This window comes from Arvicanthis niloticus, chromosome 8, assembly GCF_011762505.2.
Source record: "Arvicanthis niloticus isolate mArvNil1 chromosome 8, mArvNil1.pat.X, whole genome shotgun sequence".
Classification (NCBI taxonomy): domain Eukaryota; kingdom Metazoa; phylum Chordata; class Mammalia; order Rodentia; family Muridae; genus Arvicanthis; species Arvicanthis niloticus.
Window position 1 is genome coordinate 18921266 of NC_047665.1, and position 10138 is coordinate 18931403.

The 10138-nt window shown below is 46.2% G+C and overlaps 1 long non-coding RNA gene across 2 annotated transcripts; it reads right to left on the minus strand.

Moving 5' to 3' along the window:
* Nucleotides 1–789: 789 nt before the first annotated feature.
* On the minus strand, nucleotides 790–7868 carry LOC143443287 (uncharacterized). Of its 2 annotated transcripts, none has more exons than XR_013112120.1 (2): nucleotides 7728–7868; nucleotides 790–3391 (listed from the first exon to the last, which is right to left on the minus strand). It is a non-coding gene; the product is annotated as an uncharacterized LOC143443287 (long non-coding RNA). The 2 variants fall into 2 exon arrangements; XR_013112119.1 differs by lacking the exon at nucleotides 7728–7868 and adding an exon at nucleotides 7230–7721.
* Nucleotides 7869–10138: the final 2270 nt, after the last annotated feature.

The following is a 10138-nucleotide window of genomic DNA, read 5'->3' on the forward strand; positions in this document are numbered from 1 at the left end:
TGAGTCCATTAAGAGGTGAGGGGGAGCTGTGAAGGGAGCACGGCTGTGGAGGGAGCTCTGCTGTGGAGGGAGCATGGCTGTGGAGGGAGCTCTGCTGTGGAGGGAGCATGGCTGTGGAGGGAGCACAGCTGTGGAGGGAGCTCTGCTGTGGAGGGAGCACGGCTGTGGAGGGAGCTCTGCTTTTGGCTATTTAGGAGAATGCTGAGACACTCACATGGAACTCAGAGGCAGAGCTGGTGTTTGAGGCCCTTGGGGAGGGTGGGGGGGAGGGGGGGAGGGGGGGGAGGGGGGATTTGGGATTGGAATTTCTCCTCAGAGCTAAGGAGGGGGATGTCATTTTGGAGAGGGGGAGGGAGAGGGAGGGAGAGAAGAGCTAGGATTCAGGAATGGGTCTTGGGTTCTAAATTGAACAGGAACTTGATAAAGATGCAAAAAAAACACTTGCAGCCAAGGGCACTCTTATCCAGCAGCCCTTGGCTGGGGCATAGCATCTCATAGCAGTGCCAACGAGAGGACCCATTTGCTCCTGTGCTGCAGGGAGGGGCTAGAAGGCAATAGGACTATCTGTTCCATTGTTTGGCTGCTCAGTTCAGTGTGTTACTCAGGTTGTGCTATCAACCATGACTCCATCAGCTCAGTGGCCCTGTGATCAATTTCTTAAGCTGGTACCCAAGAGTTATCAGATTAAATTGTCTTATCAATATGTTTGCATGTATTTATTTATCTATGTGTGTGTGTGCATGTTCGTGTGTATGTCTGCACCACAGCACTGGTAAAAAGGCCAGAAGACAACTTTAAAGATTTATTTATTTATTGTATATATATGAGTACACTGTTGCTGTCTTCAGACAAATCAGAAGAAGGCATCAGATCTCATTACAGATAGTTGTGAGCCACTATGTGGTTGCTGGGAATTGAACTCAGGACCACTGGAAGAGCAGTCAGTGCTCTTAACCGCTGAGCCATCTCTCCAGCCCCAGAAGACAACTTTAGGGTTATCAGTTCTTTCCTTCCATCATGTGGGTGCCAGAGATGGAACTCAGGCCATCTCGCTTGGAAACAGGTAATTTTATCTGTTTACTTTGATCTCATCTCTTGAGCCCTAGGCTGGAAGATTTAACAAAGAACAGTATAGTAGTCCCAGATCAGTCTGATCAAACAATGGAAAAAAACATTAATTTGGTATAGCCAGACATATCTCAAATATTGTATGGTGCACACATATTTATATTAGTGCTCTGAAATTCAGATTTATCTGAGCATTATTAGATGACTCTACCATCTAACTGAGAAGTTATTTTGTAGAGTGAAAAATTATAAAGATAGATATATATATGGAAAGGCCCAAGGCAGGAAGGCATTCCTGACCACAGATAAAGACGAAAGCCACTTAGGTGGGGCTATAGCCGGAAGAAGTGAAGATAGTTAATCTGAAATAGTTGGTAAATGACAGGGTGGGACACATTGACATAGTAAAACCACATTTTTGAGAAGAATGTGCAAAGTGATTTTCACATGACACTAATCATTTAGGGTGAGTACCCCTGGAATGTTCCACTATTCTTATGTTTTGTATCCTTGACAACCCCTCAACCCCCTTCCCACTCCCCTGGTTTGTGGTTTTTCCCTTTAAAACCCTCCTTGGACTGGCTGTCGGGGTCGAACTCTACTCCTGCGAGAGTATGTAGTCAGACCGCTGGCTGCCAGCTCTTCCCAAATAAACCTCTGCTGATTGCATCCAGGTATGGTTTCTTGTGATCTTTGGGTGGTCGTGATTTCCTGAGACTTGAGGAAGGGTCTCCCGAGTTTGGGGCTCTTCAATTTCTCAGCCAGTGAAATGAGCTAATTCAAAACAGATTAGATTATATTAAAGGCAGGTTTATTGGGAAGTTGCTCTCAGGGGAGTTCATTGGCCCCAAGGACCAAAGCCAGGGAAGTCACCAAATTTGGGGGATAGGAAGATGGCATTCATGCAGAGAGAAGAAAGAAAGAAGGAGGGAAAGAGGGAGAAAGGAGAGAGAGAGGGAGAGAGAGAGAAAGAAAGAGAGAGAGAAGAGAGAGAGAGAGAACCAAAATGTCTAGATTATACAGGGAAGATCCTTTGAGGGAAGGGCAGTCCAGTCCCTGAGCTGGAAGATTCAGGGTTAGGGACAGGGTATGCCAGGTAGGGACTGAGGGATGCTGGGAGACCTGCCAGGTCTGCTTTGATATGTAAAATATACACTTCAGTGCCTTGTTTTCTAGTCCCCACCTTCCCCCACCACTTCCTAAACTGAAAGTTTTCTGATGAGGGTGCAATCATATCGTGTGTGTGTGTCCCGTGGGTTCTTTTATTATTTCTCCACCTTTTGTTCTGTTTTTGAGGCAAAGTCTCTCTCGGAACCCAGACCTTACCATTTAGCTATATTGACTGGCCTGTGTGCTCCAGGATCATCCTTGCTCTGCCTCCCTCACTGGGATTATAGGCTCACGCTGTCACACCCAGCCTTTCTATGTGGCAATCCTCCAGCCCACGTGTTAAGCTCTTTACTGAATGAGCTATCTCCCAGCCCCAGTGCCCCCCACCCCCCATCTCACTTTATAACCAGAGTGGCCTGGAACTTGTTATGTAGCTTCAAACGCCAACTATATCAGACACCCTAGGGCAGGCATCACCAGTGTGAGCCACCACACCAGGTCACAATCATGATTCTGTCTTGCCTCAGCCGAGAGGCCTCTTCCTAAGAAACATTCTGTTCTCCATTTTCCTTCCCTCTCATTGACTCAGATCGCGCTATGAAGATCCAAGAGGCAATTGTTCCACACCTACCATATGCTTGAAGGGACACAAAGCTTTTCACACATGCAATATCAGCAGCTTGCAGCTTGTTCAGGGGATATAGCACTTGAAATAAGGTGCTCTTGGCAGAATGTCATGAATTTGAAATAATTTTGCCAACGATCTAAACAGTATGATGGTATTTTCAGGCATGCAGTAAAATAGTGTGGTAGAAAACCACCTATAGCCAAGGTAGACCCTTTATGTTAAGCAGTTCCATTGCTATATTTGAGAGGGAAAAAATTTATTGAATGTTTACTTTTATTCTCTCTGTCTCACCTTCCCCATTTGGGAAAAATTCAAGTCTTTGTGTTCCCTGGACAAAGCACAAGTTGTTGGCACCCAGAAGATAAGCCTTCTCTATGCTTTGTCTAAAAGATCCTCTGGGTAAGGCTTAGCTGGTGGTTCAGAAGAAGGAAAGGGATGAAGGAAAATCCTCCTGCTGAAAAAGTTGAATTGGTTTGGTGTCGACTGGTGAGTGGCCATTTGGAAATTCTGTCAAGCAGGGAGGAGCAGCAGCCGCGGCCTCTCCGGGTTTCCAAGCATGGGCGGACCTGGGCTGCGAGAAAGAGTCTAGAAAAAGCCACGGTGGTATACAAAAGTTATTTTGAGCTGAAGGCATTTGGATTCCCATAATGTCTTATCTGCCTAAAAGCAGAGCTTTTACCCTCCAACTGTCATAAATCCCTGCCCTAGAAGCAACTCTAATCTCTTTTTGGAGAGCAGAAACCAGCCCCACGCTCTGATATTATCACAGTCACATTGCATCTCCCATCTATCCTCCTAAGGGTCCATTTATCTTTCCAAAAGGTCTTTTGCTTTTCTCTAAGTGTCCCTCCTCTTCTCCCCCCTTCTCACAGAAGTGCCCCTCTTCCTAGCCCCTATTAAGATGGTAAATAAACCCAGATTCTAACTACCCCCCTGAGACACAGTTCTTTGTGAATTCCAGAGCATTTATACCTAATTAAATCAGTTCCCCCACTCCTCTGGGCTAATCTATCTTTTGCCAGTCGAATTTGCACCCCCACCCCCAATTATTGAACCTGAGGACAGAGGAGGGATTTTCCTCCCTGACAGCCCCTCTTGTGCCCAGTGCCTTCTGAGGATTATGGCAAGTTACTTATGGCATAGAGGATCAGGGACCTACGGGTGGCCTGGAGACAAAGAAACTACAGAGGGGGAGGGGGAGAGGAACGTAGGCCATGTTGGTGCCTTCCCAAGGCTCAGCTCCTGGCACCTTCCTTTGTCTGCTCTCTTTTCTGTAACTGTACTTCACAGTTACAGAAAAGAGTTTGGGAGTGGGTCAGTCGCCCCAGTTAGTGCTGACTGACAGCTAGACGGGACAGGAAACAAAGTAACTTTGAGAACAATGGGAAAAAAAAAAAAAAAACAATTACTCTCCCTGTTCCCCCTTGCTCCTTAGAACTTCTCTTTTCCCTCCTTCCTTTCCTCCTTCTGTCTTCTTCCTCCTATTTCTCTACCGTTTCATCGCCTTCCTCTTTTTTTTTTTTTTTTTTTTTTTAAATAGGTAATTTAGCTCAAGTTAGCCTTGAACTTGCTGTGAAACCAAGGCTGCCTTTAAACTCCTAGTCACCCTGCCTCCATCTCCAGAGTGCTGGGATTACAGGTGTGTGCCAACATGCCTGACTCTGTTCTTACTTCTTTGTACTGCAGACTAACATTGCTGCCCCAAAGTACTTTGGATTGAATTGAATGAGACCTAGAGGATTCATAAACATCTCCATCTTGAAGATGGTGGCAGATTCAAGGTCAGAAGTCTCATGGAGAGGGCTCCTGCTGAACACCTGGGAGAAGGAGAAACCAGAAGGAGGCTGGACACACAGGCTGTGTGGGGGCCCCTCTAACCTTTCACCAGAACACCGAAGCCTTTTGTCCAGTTGTGTTTTACACTCTTATCTGTGCTTCCAAACAGTTTTTCTTGAATCTTTGGATTGCTCATTTCTGTAGTCACATAACCCTGAGATGAATTAAATCGGGGCTACTTTCTCTTATTACTTTTCTTCTTGTTGTTTGGAGACAGGGTATGATTATGTAGCTTTGGTTGGCTTAGAATTTGTCATGTAGACCAGGTTGCCGCTGAACTCACAGAGTTCTCCCGCCTCGGACTCCTGAGTCTGAGTGCTCGGATCAAAGATGTGTGTCACCATGCCTGGCAGCCTGTCTTTTGCTATTAGGAGTGCTGGCTCTGCCTTTATGGGGGGTGGGGGGAGTATCAAACCTTCCTACTACAGAAGCCCCAAGAGTACACAGTTAAAAGAAATCTATCATGAACCTAGACAGGAGAACATTCTAATTATTAGCATAGTTCTTTGACTCCCAGGGATATGAAAATGTCACCATTTAAAATTTCAGTAGGGGACCACCTCAGTTTAACATCAGGAAAGCGAATGAGATCTCAAACCATAGGGCTGGGCCCAGGATGCTGATTCAAGAACCCAGGACACAATCACATTATTTATAGGCCACCAAGAGCACAGGGAGAAATAAAAAGAAGGAAGGGGCGAGGTCTGGAAATACTGAATGGAGGCTGAATGGAGAAGGAAACACCTAGCATAGATCTTAGATGCTCAGGGCTCTGATGGCGGTGAGTTGGCATGGCTTGCCACGTCCTGAGGCTCCTGCGCTGAGATTCTATTTATTCCCTCCCAGGTTTCTAAAGCCCTGATTTGTATTAAGAATACAAATTACACAGCCTATCAAAGAATGACTGTGGCCTATTTCCTTCATAAGTCTATTATCAAAAAGTACACCATGATTGTTCTAAATGTCTAAATTTGACTGGGTCCTCTGTAGAACGATTTTCTTTTGATAACCCCTTAAAGGGGAGTGCCCCACTGTGGCTGAGGGCACGGTGTGCAGGATGGAACACTGTGAAGGGAGTGCCCTGAGGAGAAAGCCTTGTGTGAGGAGAGGACACAGTATGAGCGGAAGGCATCATCCAAGGGGAGGGTACCATGTGAAGGGAGGACATCCATGAGGAAAAAGGGAGGATACAATATGAGAGGAAGGCTTCATGTAAGGGCAAAGTGCTCCAGGAGCTGAGAGTGTTGCATTCGAGGGGATTCTCTAATGAGGAGAGGATACTATTGAAGGGAGGGTCCTTATATAAGGTGATTGCTCCATATGAAGAGAAGGTACCATGTGGAATCCCTATGTGAGTTGAGTGTTCCACATGAGGGGAGTGCTCCACGTGAGGAGAAGGTACCATATGGTATCCCTATGCAAGGAAGGGCTCTACAAGAAGAGAGTATCTGTGCTAAGCTTGCATGGGTGCTTACAATTTTGTTGTTTTCACATCTCCTTGAAAAACTTAGAAGAAAAAACATGTGTGAGAGAGTCCCTGAACTTGTGGACCTGTCCGCAAGACACTCTCCCCTCTCTTTCCTATTTTACCCTTTTCCTAATGACCACTTGGGGCCTTCTATCCCGTTCCTAGATGGGTCTCCGTTTCTCTTTTACCACAAACCATTAAGAATTGTTGAAAATTTATTTCCCTCTCCCCTGCCTGGTGTGTGTGTGTGTGTGTGTGTGTGTGTGTGTGTGTGTAGACAATTTACGGGAGTCAATTTTTTCCTTTCACCATGTGAATCCTGGAGATCGAACTCTGATGGTCAGGTTTGGTGTCTTTACCTCCTCTCCAGGATAAACAACTCTTGTTTAACACTGAAGTGACATGTCCCAGCAACCCAAGTCCGTCCTCTGTCCAGGATGTCTGTGGTAATCAGGGGAGGAATGCAGGAGACTGACAAGTGTGTGGCCCCATCAGAGGGCATGGGATTCGGTGCTCTGGGTTCAAGGTGAGCTGAGATCATTCAGAAATGAGTCTCCCTTTGGTTTTCATGTCTTCGGCCATTATAACTTGTATTTAGAAGGTGAATTTAAAAAAATCAGTCTAAACTGGATTTTCTCCACCTAAGCTTTCATGACAGGTCAGGAGACAGGATACCACAGTAGTAAAACTTGGAATTCACCTCTAAGAGAAAAATGAGATGAACATATGTCCGCTAAATTCATAGAAGCAACAACAAACTAATTCCCTGTTTCTTACTTGACCTGACAGACACTTTATAGTCTTTTCTCCTTCTTCTATACCAGGCTGTTTGTCAGTATTAGATCAAGAGCTGGTCCCAGGGCTATTCCTGTGGGGTTATTGCTTAGAAGAGTTCAGTGGGCTAGTTCTGGTAAAAGACTACAGGTAAATAATTCTGCCCAAGTGTAAGGGGCTTTCCTGGAAGGTGATATGTTTCAGGGCCCAACGCTTTATTACTTCGCCTGTAGATCTGTTTTTCTTGGAAAAAAAAAAAAAAAACCCTGTGTTTGGAACTTCCCATGCCGAGCCCACGCCAGTCTTGAGGTTTCCTAAGACATGCTGAGTGAAAACAATACTCACAATGAGCGTCTTCCTCTGCCTTTCTTTCTCTTCGGGAAGGCTGGGGATACAGTAATCTTGGGGTACAGTGGTGATGTTTCTCTGCACCTTGATTTTTTTCTTTCCACTCGAGTCCTTGTTGCGAAATAGGTTTGAGGGCGTGGGGGGTGTTTTATGGAAACCATGGGTGCAGCCTGACTGTTCTCCAGTCATCTGCTAAGTATTTACTAACTTCCCCAAGCCAGGCCAGGGGGACACAAATGCTCTAATGCCTCTCAATGGATTTTGCAAATAAAAACAAGATGTCAGCTCTAGACATCTCCAAAGAGCTTGGATTCACATCCCTGGGAATGGTCTCTGAGACCATTTTTTTTTTTTTTACCATCCTCTACCACCCACACCCAAAAACATGGAGGGAAGGATGTATGGGTGCAGTTATGCCTCGGAGACATGGCCTGTGATTGCTTCCTTCAAACAGCCTCTTGTCCCAGTGTCTCAGGGCCTTCAGGACAAACTCACCTTCTCTGCTTTGGTTCTCTGATTTCAGTGCGGTAATTAGCACATAGGAAAGAGTAAGAAAGAAAGGTCCAGGGACTTTGAAGCAAAAGTAGACCGCTCTTGGCAAGAAGGAGATTTCTCCCCTAGCTCAGCCCTCCTGGCTCAGCCCCACTCAGTGGCTCAGCTCTGAGGCCTCCCTGGAGTTTTGCATCAGCTTGGTTCAGCTCTAAAAGAAGTTGCATCAGGCGTGGCAACTTTTGCCTGCTTTGTTTGTATTCTCTGCGGTGACTGAAGTATTAATAAATGACTCTCCCGGGGAAGCCTCCAACTCTCACACTAGAAAACAAATTGATATGTAAAACTCTTGGAATGGTGTGGATGCAGTGTTTTCATTCACTGGTGGATTTCTGCTTTCCTTCCCTCCCACCATTTTAGAAGAAAAGCAAGGAAAAGGTGGGGTGGGCGTAATCTCCCATTTTCCGCATGGCCTGCACACTCTGCTTTCAAACAGTCAGGGAAGCTGCAGGTAGACTCTTTAATGAGCAGACAGTCCTCTTTCCAGAGAACACAGGACAGTCAAAAGAATCACTCATTGTCTGAGATGGCAGAGGGGAGAGAAATTGTTACCCAAGTGGTTTCCTCTGCTGTTAGTTACTGCTATGGGAGACCAGGCTAGGCCACTGAAATATAAAGGGTTCTCTCTCAGTCACTACTATGGGAGACCAGGCTAGGCCACTGAAATATGAAGGGTTCTCTCTCAGTCACTACTATGGGAGACCAGGCTAGGCCACTGAAATGCAATGGGTTTGTGAGTTGAGGCCCTTCTGAAAATGAGCTCTGCTGCCCTGGGTTCTCCCAACTACTCAGGGTGACTGTGCGGGTAACTTTGCATCTTTGGGGCTTTGAGGTGGTCCTAGAGAGATTTCCGTCATTAAGCTTTATTGACTAGCTCTGTCTGTCATTCATTTGCCTATCTCCAAGTTGTGATTTTTGCTTTGTCCCATCTCTGCCCTAAAAGTTAGCTGCTCTTCCTTGAAGATGCTGCAGAAGCTGAAACTCAAAACTACCTGCTTGAGAGGCAGGTCCTCATCCACTGAGCCTGCTGCTCGTCCACGGAGAGCGGCCAGGCAAATGGAGAAGATGTTGTTATGCCAGCTACCTGTGTTTGCTTTCTCTACTTATTTTGTCTTTTGTTAGAGGAATCTGTTCCAACCAAGATGTACGCTTCTTCCCTTATTGTGCCTCTCAGCCCATTAAACTGCTGTCTTTTATTGTCTAAGAATTTGTGTATGTGTGTGTGTGTGTGTGTAGGCCAGAGGTCAAGGTTTCTCTCTCTCTCTCTCTCTCTCTCTCTCTCTCTCTCTCTCTCTCTCTCCTCTCTCTCTCTCTCTCCTCTCTCTCTCTGGTTTTTTGAGACAGGGTTTCTCTGTGTAGCCCTGGCTGTCCTGGAACTCACTCTGTAGACCAGGCTGGCCTCGAACTCAGAAATCCACCTGCCTCTGCCTCCCAAGTGGTGTGTCTTTCTCTATTGATTTCTACCTTATTTTTCATACAGGTTCTCTCCCCGACCCTGGAGCTTACTAATCAGTCAGCTGACCAACAAACTCCAGGCGTCCTCCCGTCTCTGCCTCGTAGTACTGGGATTATGGGCACACAGAGCTACAGTTAGCATTTTACAGGGGTGCTGGAGATCTGAACTCGGGTCCTTATGTTTGTGTGGGGAATGCTTCATCGGCTGAGTCATTTTCCACCTTTTAGTTGGGAAGGAAGGGCGACCTTCCATGCGTGCCTCAGCTTCCGAATAGACACAGGCAGCCCCCTGCATAGTAGCCTTTGTCTTCCAGGTTCAAGGTGCAGAACAGACAAATCTGGAGAGAGGAAGTTAACCAATACCTTGGCATTAAACTTCTCCCTTGTGTTTTCCTCTGACCATGCATGAGGCTTTTCTTGAACCATTCTCTCTGAGCAGAAGCTTGTGGGAGGGAGAGGTGAGTCTGAGATGGGCTGCATTTTACTGATTTGCATCTGGTCTTATTTCAAAATTGTCATTAGAGGCACACATAATTAACTGTCTCTGACTGTGGTGGACCCCACTCCAAGGCTTCTGCGCTACAGCTTCAGTGATGATCTTGGCATATCCAGAGATGGATGAAGACTGATCTAAGTCCTTACTGCTAAGCAAAGAGCCTCCAGGTAGCAGCTTGGGTAGGGAAGACCTTTCTTTGGATGAATAGAAATATCACCACAGTTAAGGTGTGACAGACAAGCTGGTCGTATGTTAAATAATTTTGGCATTCAGGACACACTAAACCGTGGAAAGTGGAATGTGAAAAACAGCAGAAGGCTGCTCTCACCCCATCCTTACCTCGAGCAGAACATAGAAGAGGCTTCTCTGACCTCTTCCTGAAGCAGGTGAACAGACCCTGGAGAAT